We start from the raw sequence: 11075 nt of genomic DNA, 5'->3' as shown, positions 1-11075 counted from the left end.
ATGGCAATCACTCCATGGAGACGCCGAAGGTTTAACGCAGTGTTACGGTGCGGGATAAAGCCGGATTGATCCGGATGGATCAATTCTCCAAGCACCCTGACCAAGCGGCCTGCCAGAATTTTAGCCAGAATTTTCGGCTCAGCATTAAGGAGTGATATTGGCCGATAGGAGGCACACTTATCTCGGGGTTTACCCTCCTTGTGTATTACAACAATCGTCGCCAGTCTCTGATCCAACGGAAGGGACCCACCCCCCCGCGCCTCCACAAACATGGCGCGCAGGTGAGGGGCAACCCTATCCGGGAACAGCTTATACAAGTCAATCGGCAAACCATTAGGGCCTGAGGCCTTGCCCGAGTTCAGCGCGCGGATGGCACCCGCCACCTCATCGACCGTTATGTCACCATCGAGATCATCTCTATCCACATCAGAAAGGCAGGGCAGAGCGATGTCACGCAGGAGGTCAAGCGAATCCTCGGTCGGCCTATCCGAAACTGAGGCATAAACCATACGGAAATAATCCAAAAAACACTGTACTATCCCCTCAGGGTCAACAACCACCTCTCCCCCCTCTCTCGTCAGCTCTGGCACCACTCTATTAACCCGTTCTTTTTTGTTCAGCCAAGCTAGGAGTTTCCCGGCCTTGTCACCAACATCATACAAGCGGCCCTGCTGTTCCCTACTGAGGGTCTTGGCGGCATTCGTCACCAGGTCCTTATATTCGGCTTGCTTCAAGCTCAGTTCATGCAGTGAGGCCTCTGTAACCTCCCGCTCCAGGGCCCCCACCAGAGCCGCGATCTCCTCCTCAACCTGCATAACCTCGCCATCTCTCCGCCGCTTGGCTGCCACTACCAAGGAGAGGGCCTCTCCTCTCAGCACGGTCTTAAATGCTTCCCACAACGACACGGCCGAGTCAACGGACCCCTGGTTGTCCTTAAAAAAGTGATCAACTGTCTTCAACAGCGCACTGCGCATCTTGGGGTTAATAGGAGCAACCCTGCCCCCTCCCTCGCGGCCGACGTCCAGCCGGACCCACACTGGCGAATGATCCGATATGCCCCGCGCCATATGCCTGGCCTCAGATACCAATGAGGCGTGCGCAGCCAGAGTGAGCAGGTAATCAATCCTAGAGAGGCTACCATGCGCCCCGGAGTGGAAGGTGTATTGGCTCTGTGTGGGGTGCCGAAGCCTCCAGCAGTCTACCAGGCCGAGTGTGTCTAGAAAGTCTGGGAGCCACTTCTGAGCCCCCCCGGTGTCCCTGGGCGGGTACCTATCCAGCAGCCCAGAGCTGACAGCATTGAAATCACCCCGCACCACTAGCATACCCTCCGGGAGGTCCAACAAGGCCCTACCCAGATCTGTAAACGTGGAGGCCTGCAGGGCAGGAGGGACATAGACCGAAACCAAAACCAAAGTTCTTCCTTCCCACCTCCCCGCCACCGCCACAAACCTCCCCCTATCATCAACAATGGTGGAGTTCACCTCGAACGGTAATGAAGCTCTAACTAGAATGCCCACACCCCTGGAGCCGGAGGAGAATCCCGAGTGAGCTATGGATTTGTAACCTTTCCTATTAAGAGCATAGCAAGTGTTACCTATAAGGTGTGTCTCCTGCAGTAGGGCGACATCCGGCAAAGACCGTTTCAAAAATTGCAAGACTATCCCCCGCTTAATGCGATCCCCCAAACCATTAACATTCCAGCTAAGAACATTTAAACCCCTACCCCCCATCCCCACACACAAAGAGGCCCACCCCACACCCGAAGAGCCACCATGGAACAATCCTGACAATGATTACTACGCCTTGCAAAAACAAACCCCCCAACAACAAACCCAAAATCCCAACTATCCCCCCCACCCTGCACCCCTGCTGCAGCTTACAAAGCCCCCCCAACTTGCAGTGTGCCTGTCGCCCTACCAAAACCCAAATCTACAAAATGTACCCTGAGGGAGGAAAGAGCTCCCATCGTCCTCCCGCAACCCTCCGTATTTACTGCAATCAGTTCAAGTCATTATCTAGACCCAAATCAAGTCAGTTCGGCTCCAAAGGCATCAACCCTGCCCATCCCGGCCACTGTCCCCGTCTGTGGCAGCGTCCTCGCCAGTCCGCCGTCGGGGCAAAGCGTCCAACCATTCACCGGCCATAGCAGGCGACTCAAAGAAGAAAGTTCGGTCTTCGTACACCACACGTAATCTGGCAGGGAAAAGCATGGCATACTTCAGGTCCCTCTCCCGAAGCCGTCTCTTCACCCCCAGGAAACTCTGCCTTTGCTTTTGCACCAGTTGGGTGAAGTCAGGATAGAAACTCACCGACGCGTTCTGAAAAGGGACCGGGCCCGTCACCCGCGATGCATGCAGGATGGCGTCCCGATCTCGGAAGTGAAAGAGCCAGGCGACAATTGGTCTCGGTGGAGCTCCCACCTTGGGCCTCCCACCCGGCACTCTGTGAGCTCGCTCAACTGCGAAGAACTTCCCAAGGCCCTTAGGCTTCAGATGGTTAAGCACCAAGTCCTCCACGAGCAGGTCTACAGAAATCTCGCCCGAGGACTCCGGGACCCCGATAACGCGCACGTTGTTGCGCCTGGCCCGGCTCTCAAAGTCCTCGAGCCTACGGGCGGAGAGGTCACTCTCGGCCCGCAGCTTACGAACCTCAGTCTGAAGTTCCGAGACATCATCAGCGAGGCCCGTGGTCTTGAGATCAAGGGCTTTAACCCGTTCATTAGTTTTGCCCAAATCCGCGCGGATCAGGTTAACGTCCACCAAGATGGTATCCACTTTGTGCGCCAGGGCATCAAACTGTCTCCCAATCGAAGCCTGCATCCCTTCGAGCGCGCCCATGACATCCTGCAACGAGAGCTCCGAGGCTGAGGGTGAGGCAGTCTTCTGTACATCCAGCGACTGGCTCGATCCACCAGGCGACCCCTTCTGCTGGGCATAGCGATCCTTATTATTGGCTTGAGTATAGGCTCCCCGCCTGGTAGCCTTGGGTTTCAGCCCATCCACCTCTGCTTTACCCGACATGTCTGGCACCAAGCAGGCCGGTGCAAAAAGACGGCCCTCTCTCAGTAAGAGGGAGCAGGAGAAGTCAGATCTGCAATAGCCAGCCAGAGTAGGGCGCAGAGCGTCCAGAGGATAATAAAGCAGCCGAAAGCACTCCCGGGCCAAGGCAGACAAAGAGCGAGAAAGTGAAAGTGAAAGGACGAGGTCCTCCGTCCGACAGTTCACACCTCGCCTGGCCGCTGTTGTTCAATTAGAGGTCGGGCATCCTGCCAACACCAGCCCCTGGCATCCCTCGGAGATAGGCCTCAATCTTCCGCCGTGCACAACTCCGGTTCCCGGTGGGCGATCCGAACTCGGGCAGCATCAATCGCCTCCATAACGAGTCATCTGCAAGATGCCGTGCATATAAAACAGGATTGAAGACAGGATAGTCGACGGAGGGCGCGTGGGTCTCAGGAGCTCAAAGCTCACGCGGCCATCTTGGTCAAGCGCTAGGCTCCTCCCTCACTGGTTCAGTCTTAATGCTTCGCAAAGTCTCTCTAACAGGGGCACTTGGTGTCAACATTTCAGAATCTGGTTGATATGAGGGTGGATTTTTATAAAACATGTCGTCAAGAACATCATCCTCCGATTCTTTCACTCCATACCCTCCTGACCCTATATTATGTCTTTTTTCTATACATTTTCTTCCACTAACTTCGTCAACATGTCTCACAGGATTTCTTCGCCCTCTCCTCATTCTATCATCATGGTTTCTCCTGACAATGGAGTCTACCAAACATGTACCTATATCTTCCGCCACTCCTTTGTCTTTCTCTGTCATGCATCTCATCTTCCCATTCCGTCAATGCTTCAAACTGTGTTGGTCTAGGTCTCGGTTCTAGGTTCATCATTTTCTCTCTTAAATTTCTCAAAACCGCTAAATTAAATGAACCATATTCTGGAAATGCCAAAACTCCATCATCTTTCGTATACTTTGCCCAATTGTCCAACCAAATACATGTATGATATCCGTATTTTGCAACCATAAATGATGCGGGCGATTTCGGTGAAGGAAGCAACTGTCCCTCTCTAGTCTTAATTGGTTTCTCCTTTTTAAATAAGCTCTTGATCTTTCCAAACCAGGTCTTTTTCTCTTTCTCTGGTGGATCTTAATACGTAATTTTGTCTTCCGTGTATCGCTAGACTTTCCCTACGGCTATTGTGTTGTTCTTAACAAATTGTAGCGCGACTCATATTAACGCACCAATCAGGAGTGTCTATATCACTTCTGTAATTCTCCAATACCAGCGCGACTCACACTAACGCACCAATCAGGAGCGTCTATGTCACCCTGTAATTCTCCACTCCTAGCGCGGCGCACACTAATGCACCAATCCGGAGTGTCTACGTTTCTTACTGACTAGCCAATCCCAGCGCGGTCTTTCTGACGTCAGCTTTTCTCACTACTCCTGCTTCTGCTGACCCCTCCTTTGCAAAATTTCTCGGTCCGCTTTTTTACGTACTTTAAACTTACAAATCTGTTAGTAACGACATTAAAGTCCAACCATTATCTGTTTCGCTAACCAGTAACCAATAACCTTTCTCACAAGAATTCCGTCTTTCCCGAGAGCAGCGCTTACCTCTGCCCTACTAGGGAATCGTTACTTCCGTGGATAAAGTAGCACATCCCTCTACTTCACCCTTCCAGCAAGCATTAGCTAACCGTTTCTCCAGAATTAAGACACCTAGTTGGAGACCCAATGCTCCTGAGAAATAAAACCAGAGTTTCACAATTAACCTGATTGCCTTTTCATTCACGCACTTTCAGACGGAAAATGTAGTTCATTCACACAGAATTCTGTCTTTCCCGAGAACAGCGAACAGTCTGTCCTACTACAGAATTATGACACTCATTAACAAAGTAGCACTTCCCTTCCCTTTATCCTTCTAACAAGCTTAGGCAACACCTATTACCTTTCCAGTGATAAGCGTAATCAGAGTGCCTTTTGGACTCCTGGTACCTAAGACCAAATTTTCACAGGTGACCTTCGCTACCATACATTTCTCTCATACAGAAAATGTCTCTAATGGTAACACACGATGATGTTACCGAATCGAACCCAGACAATGCGTCGTGTAACTCCAATCGTCACACGTTTTTCCCGTGTACCTACAGGGCAACAACAATTCCGTCTTTCCCGAGAGCAGTGCTTACCTCTTCTCTACTACGGAACCGTTACAAACTTCTGACTTCCTACATCCCAGAAGCCGTCAAATAACATAGAACTCAACACGACCCAACATAGAGTGTTTATTCATAAACCAATATTTTCCCACAATCAATAATCAATAAGCTATTTACAAGCAATAATCACCAAACCAAAACAATAAAAACCATCATCTTGCTACCAGAAAAACTGCTGGAGCGCAAAAACCCTAGTAATGGGGAAAGCAAACCCGTACCGGTATCCTCCCTTCAGCAGACCAGACATCACACTAACTCATTCTTACATGCAATCATTGGTGGGGCCCATAACACCAACACTCACTCTAACCATTCCACAGTCTGCACCCAACAGGACGGATGAGCGGTTCAAGCGCTTGATATGTGAGGGGAACACCTTATAACCTATAGAGAAAGAAAGTTATTTTACAACAATATACAACAATACCCCTTCCACCTACAGATCTCAATCCTAATCATCAAGGCACTCCTCCCACAATGATCGATGAATCATTTAGTTGGATTGGTTGATGGTGATTTTAGAACCAGCTAAAGCACATTTAAGATTTTGATCTTACCTTTCTCAATAAACCACCAACTCATTTCTTGTTAATCAATATCTTTTTATCTAAATTTCTGAAGAGTAATTTATATCGAATTTCAAACATAGCGCAGAACGTCATATTTACCTAATCTGGCTATTCGGAGTCCTCTAAGTGAATGGTTCATGTCACAGTCAGTTGTCAAAGTTCTTTGCTCAGCACGCTACAGTCTCAATAGATCAGCAAAGACCAGAGACGTGCAAGCATCTGTCAGTGCCCATAGAATTTAGGAAAAGTTCGCAGTCATCAATGTTTGGGCAGCATCTGGATCATCTAGGATTCAGGAAAAACGCAGCAGTCACCCTAAGTGGTAGAGTTCGCGTAGCGTCACCGTCGTCGCCGTTGTCATCTGCGGCATAGCATAGCAATAAGTAAGATAGATAGTCCTCCCTATTCTACTGCGTATTTTTATTTAAAAAAATCAAAGCAAGAAGATACATTTTGTTATTTTAATACGGTCGTGATTGGTCAGTTGAGAACGTTCGATGCTGATGTTTGCAATATTGGTACAGTTCAAGGAGTGATGTCATGGGTTCCTCTAAATTCAGACCGTTCCGGTTTAGTGTGAAAGTCCATTGTCTTTCGTCTTGGCGGTCGTCCCACAGTGTCCTTGTTTAAGAACATTAGGTTCAGGGTTCATGACGAGGTCTAGAAGACTTTGTCGCTTCTGCGCACTTCGCTCCATGCCTCGTGGGACAGTGGCCACTTCGTCGTGTCGCATTGGCAGCCATCTTTGTTTTTAGGCCCAAACGCCAACTTAAGCGAAACAAACACAAAAGTGTAATTAATACATAGAAATAATAAATCTAATGTTAACCCCTTACTAATCCCTCTATGTGCTTGTATTTTTCTAGCGTATAGCAACATTTAAAGCAATTATATTCACCCTTTCGGTCCTCTTCTTGGGCAACATTACTAAGACACCAAAAAGCAACATATATCATGCAGTATTCTAATTACTACATATACTACTTTTTAGTATGGGTACGGATTTTAGTCAACAAAGGTTATTTAGCCATGCAATATGCAAATCCCATGTGTAAATCGAATATTAATAATGTTGATTAATAAACATGCAAACTCATTTAATAATATTATAGTTAATGGATTATTTAATTAGTATTTTCAAGCAGAATGGGGAAGGTATACAAAATGTTGTACTACCTGCTCCAGCAAGGCGTTTTGGTGGATGACACTCGATAGGACCACCTTCCTCAGGACTTTAATTAGATGACAACAGTAATCTATTTGTTGTTATTCACGGAATCTCTAATTATTTGTAGATTCTGAGCCTTGTTTAAATCTTTACTGGGTGGCAAAAATTGCGTTCCCATGATAATTCAAATGTTCTTAAACATCAAATTTGCACTTCTAAACTGATATCTGTTTAGGTTCTCACTTCCATTAGTACTCTCAAACTCTCTTTCATTATATGGAGACAAATACTATTATCTGTCTATTGTTCCACACTTCTCCCAAGGTTTTCTTCCAATATCCTTATGGAGTCAACGTGAATGAGTTCTTCCGTTTAATGACGAGTCCCATCACTCCGATTGCTATGTAATCATCTTTAAATCCTTCCGAACAGAGCAGCTAGTCTGGTCTGTCATTTCCCCACAAGGACAGCCTTTGGACCTTTTCTGAACCTCCTTCACTGGCAACTCATAGGAAAGTGAATAATCTCGAAGTTGCTCTGTCATGTCCACAACGCACTATATACTGGTAGCCCCAACTATCTTCTCACGCAAATCAGTCTCTATCAACCCCACAGCACTCTTAGATCTGCCAACTTTGCCCTGGCCACTTCCTGTAGAATTCACAGAGATAGGAGTGGTGGTCATTCCTTTTTAGATGTGGTACCTTGGCGCAAGAATAAACTTCTGTCACCTATCTACTCCTGCATGAAAGATGACAGCACCAAATAATGCTTAAGATATGGCTCTTTTAGCTAGGTTCTCTGGGGAGTCCCGCTGTGACCTTAGGAACAACGGCTTGCTGTCTGAGCGCTGGGATACTCCCTCTAGACTGACTTTGTGTGCTAGACTCAATTGACTGTGTTAGACTCTGCATCTGCTCATATCTTCATCACTCTCAATTACTCTCTCTACCTCAACTCTCTTTCTACCTCATTCCTCCCTCTGTACCTTACTGCCCTGTTTCCACCTGACCTCCCTGTATCTCCCCTCCATCTACTTCACTTCTCACAAACCTGCATCTATATCTTTACCACACCTACCCATTTTCTTTCATGTCTACACTATGTTAACTTTCTCTACCTCTCTCGGCTCCTTTCTCTACCTCATCACTCCTTCTCACCTCTCGATTTTATTTTTCCCTCTACCTCACATCTCTTCACTACCATACATTTCTCTACCCCACCACTCTCTTTCTGACTAAGAAACTTCTCAAATGATCTAACCATTTGTTGACTACCTCACATCTCCACCTTCTCTTTCTCTCATTCTACCTCTGTTATCTTTGCTTTATCCCTTTAATATCTTAACCATTTCTGACTGCCTATATTCCTCTACCTCTATCATCAACTCCTCTCTCACACACAAAAACACATCTCCTTGTGACCTCCTTTTCCATTTCATCTCACCTCCTCCATTTCAACTATCATTATCTTCCTACTTTTTTTATAGATCTATCTCATTTTCTTTTCTTCTTCCCCTTTCTCTATGTCACATCTCTGTCTACAGTTGATCAAAGTCACCTCTATTCTCAAACTTTGTTTTTGCTCTATATTACTTTTTTCTTTCTATCCTTCATTCCTCTCTACATCTTTCTCTCTTCACCACTACTCTCTACCTGACCCACTTTTCTGTGCCTTATCTCATTTTGTTTTCTCGCTACCTTGGATCTCCTTGCCTTTCCTCGTATTTCACTATGTGTCTACCTTTATAAATCACTATCTCTCTCTACCTTACCTATTTCTCAACCTCCCTGTCTCTACCTACATCTTTCGCTTTCTACCTCTCTTTCTCATTCCATCGAACTACGTTACCTTTCTCTATATACTTTACTTCTCTCCCTACCTCATAATATCTTTCTATATCAACTCTACCTCTACCTCCTTCTCCCTGTACTTCACGACTCTCATGCAACTGATGGAGCACGATTTTTAAAAATAAAACCTGTTCAATGAAATCCACCTTAATGCATGCTTTGCATGAAACTAGAGTGAATAACATGTGAAATGTGCACAAGGCACGATAGTTTGATTTTTCTTAGCTAAAATAATTAGAATAATGCTAACTGAATGTTATTCTGTCTTCCTAACTGCCGAAAAAAAACGACAAAAGAAAAAGCTTTATTCTTCGTGAAAGTAGTGCAGGGTTTTTAGAAATTATTCTCTATTTTGCTAAAATAATGTAGGCCTCAGAATTGTTAGAGGACGTACTTTCTGTGCTCCTGTCCTTCAAATGTTACAAATGCTTCCTTACGAGTGCAGATATTTTGCCTGTTTCTGAATAGGTCTTTAGAATTCTTTCCTGTCTAGGTGAGGGATGTAGATGACAAATATAACTGTTATAAAACTATAAATACATTTGTAACTAGGTTCTTTTCCTCTTCATCTCTTGGAAGTTATACAATATTCAGACAAAGAGTGCTTAGAAAAACAGTAGTAAAGTCACTGTCAGTAGATTGTCATGCCATCGTGAATAACCAATAGAGAGGCTTGCTACAGAGAGAGAATGCAACAATATTAACGGATGAAAGGAAGTAGAGTACAATAAAGATTCCTGTGGGAAAGTGTTCCTCGGCTCGTTCACAAGATTGGTAACCTGTCCTGTGCCTGTGGTTATGCTGCATGCCGTGCTGATTCCTGATTCTCGGGCTGGCAATACCTGCCGAACCTAAGATACTATCCTAGCGACTTTGCACATCATCGGCTGATGGTGCTGCACTCACTATACCCTAACGGCCTAGTGTTTGTCTTGTTTACTGAGTTACTGAGTGATTTTTGGGCATGTTTATAATGATTTATGTTTAGCGTATTTCTTCATTGAAGGTCCTCGTGGAGAAATAGCATTTCATCTTTCATTGATTAGTCCCTTTTAGCTCTCCCAAAGATTCATCGGAGGACCTTGATATTGCTAATTGAGTGATAATGATTTATGGGCCCGTTATTAGAGTTACGTTTCCGATTATTATATACTGGGTGGTGTGGATAAGTGAGCTGACAAAAATCCCCCAACGCTTCCACTGCATCAATACTCTTCTTATTATGCCTCTGCCTTCTCCAGGATCTTGCCATTGCAATTTATCTTACTCAGCAGGGATACAGGTTACTGTCTAGCCAGAGAACGTAACATGTATAAAGAAGATAAGAGAAAAAGGTAGGGGAAGGGAATCTAGGAAAAAAATATCAGATTTAATCAATAGAATGGAATAAATCTTCAGAGAAACACTTTCATGTTCACTGTTTGCAGCAAGAACGCCAGTAATAAAGGAGAATTAATTTCTGAATGCAAATATCTGGTAACTAAAGCTACAATTTGAAATGGTATGTGTATATGCCGTATTTTAATATTATACCCTAGTCCATCTACCAAGCCACCGTTAGCATGTTTTCCTACAATAGGGGTACCAAGCTGGTTAGACACTGAATTCCAAATTAAATGTTGTTATTGCAAGTGAAAGCATTAGATCTAAGCTAAACAAGCATTTGCAATGCAATAGGACTCGCATTTACGCGAGACCTATTGCATTGGAAATGGGAGTGCAGGCGGGCGAGAAGGCACGAACGGGAGTGCGGGGGGCTGCGGGGGTCGAGAAGTCACAGACTGCGAGAGGGGGGAGGCATGGGAAGAAAGTAGTTTTCGATGTAAAGGGGTCAGTAGCCATGGAAGGATACAAATGATGACATGACCATCATGAGGAGGGACTAACAAGCCTAAAACCAATCGGAAGGCAGCATTTAGGACCTAAGGCAATGAAAAAGATGGGCAGAGAGTGGGTGGAGCTTCCACAGAGCTTCCATGCCATACTGAATACTGCATGCCTCGCAAAGCACGCAGCGCCTGCGCGCTGCCGCCACAGGCTCGACCTAAAAATGGCTTTATGAATGCTTGTTCAAGTTTTCTTTTGGTGATATTTGGCTGTTGGACATCAGGCAGCTTGAGCTTTTGACTGTTTTTGCATGCCCCTTTTTTGAGGGTTTAACGTATGGCAAGCAGGGGTGCATTCCTGACCAATGGTATGCAGGGTGCCACCCTCAATTATGAACTCTTTCCCTGTAGCGTGGCACATACTTGTCCCAGA

This window comes from Triturus cristatus, chromosome 2_1 (assembly GCF_964204655.1).
Source record: "Triturus cristatus chromosome 2_1, aTriCri1.1, whole genome shotgun sequence".
Lineage (NCBI taxonomy): Eukaryota > Metazoa > Chordata > Amphibia > Caudata > Salamandridae > Triturus > Triturus cristatus.
The sequence above is the reverse complement of the archived record's forward strand: the minus strand, read 5'-3'. Positions refer to the sequence as shown.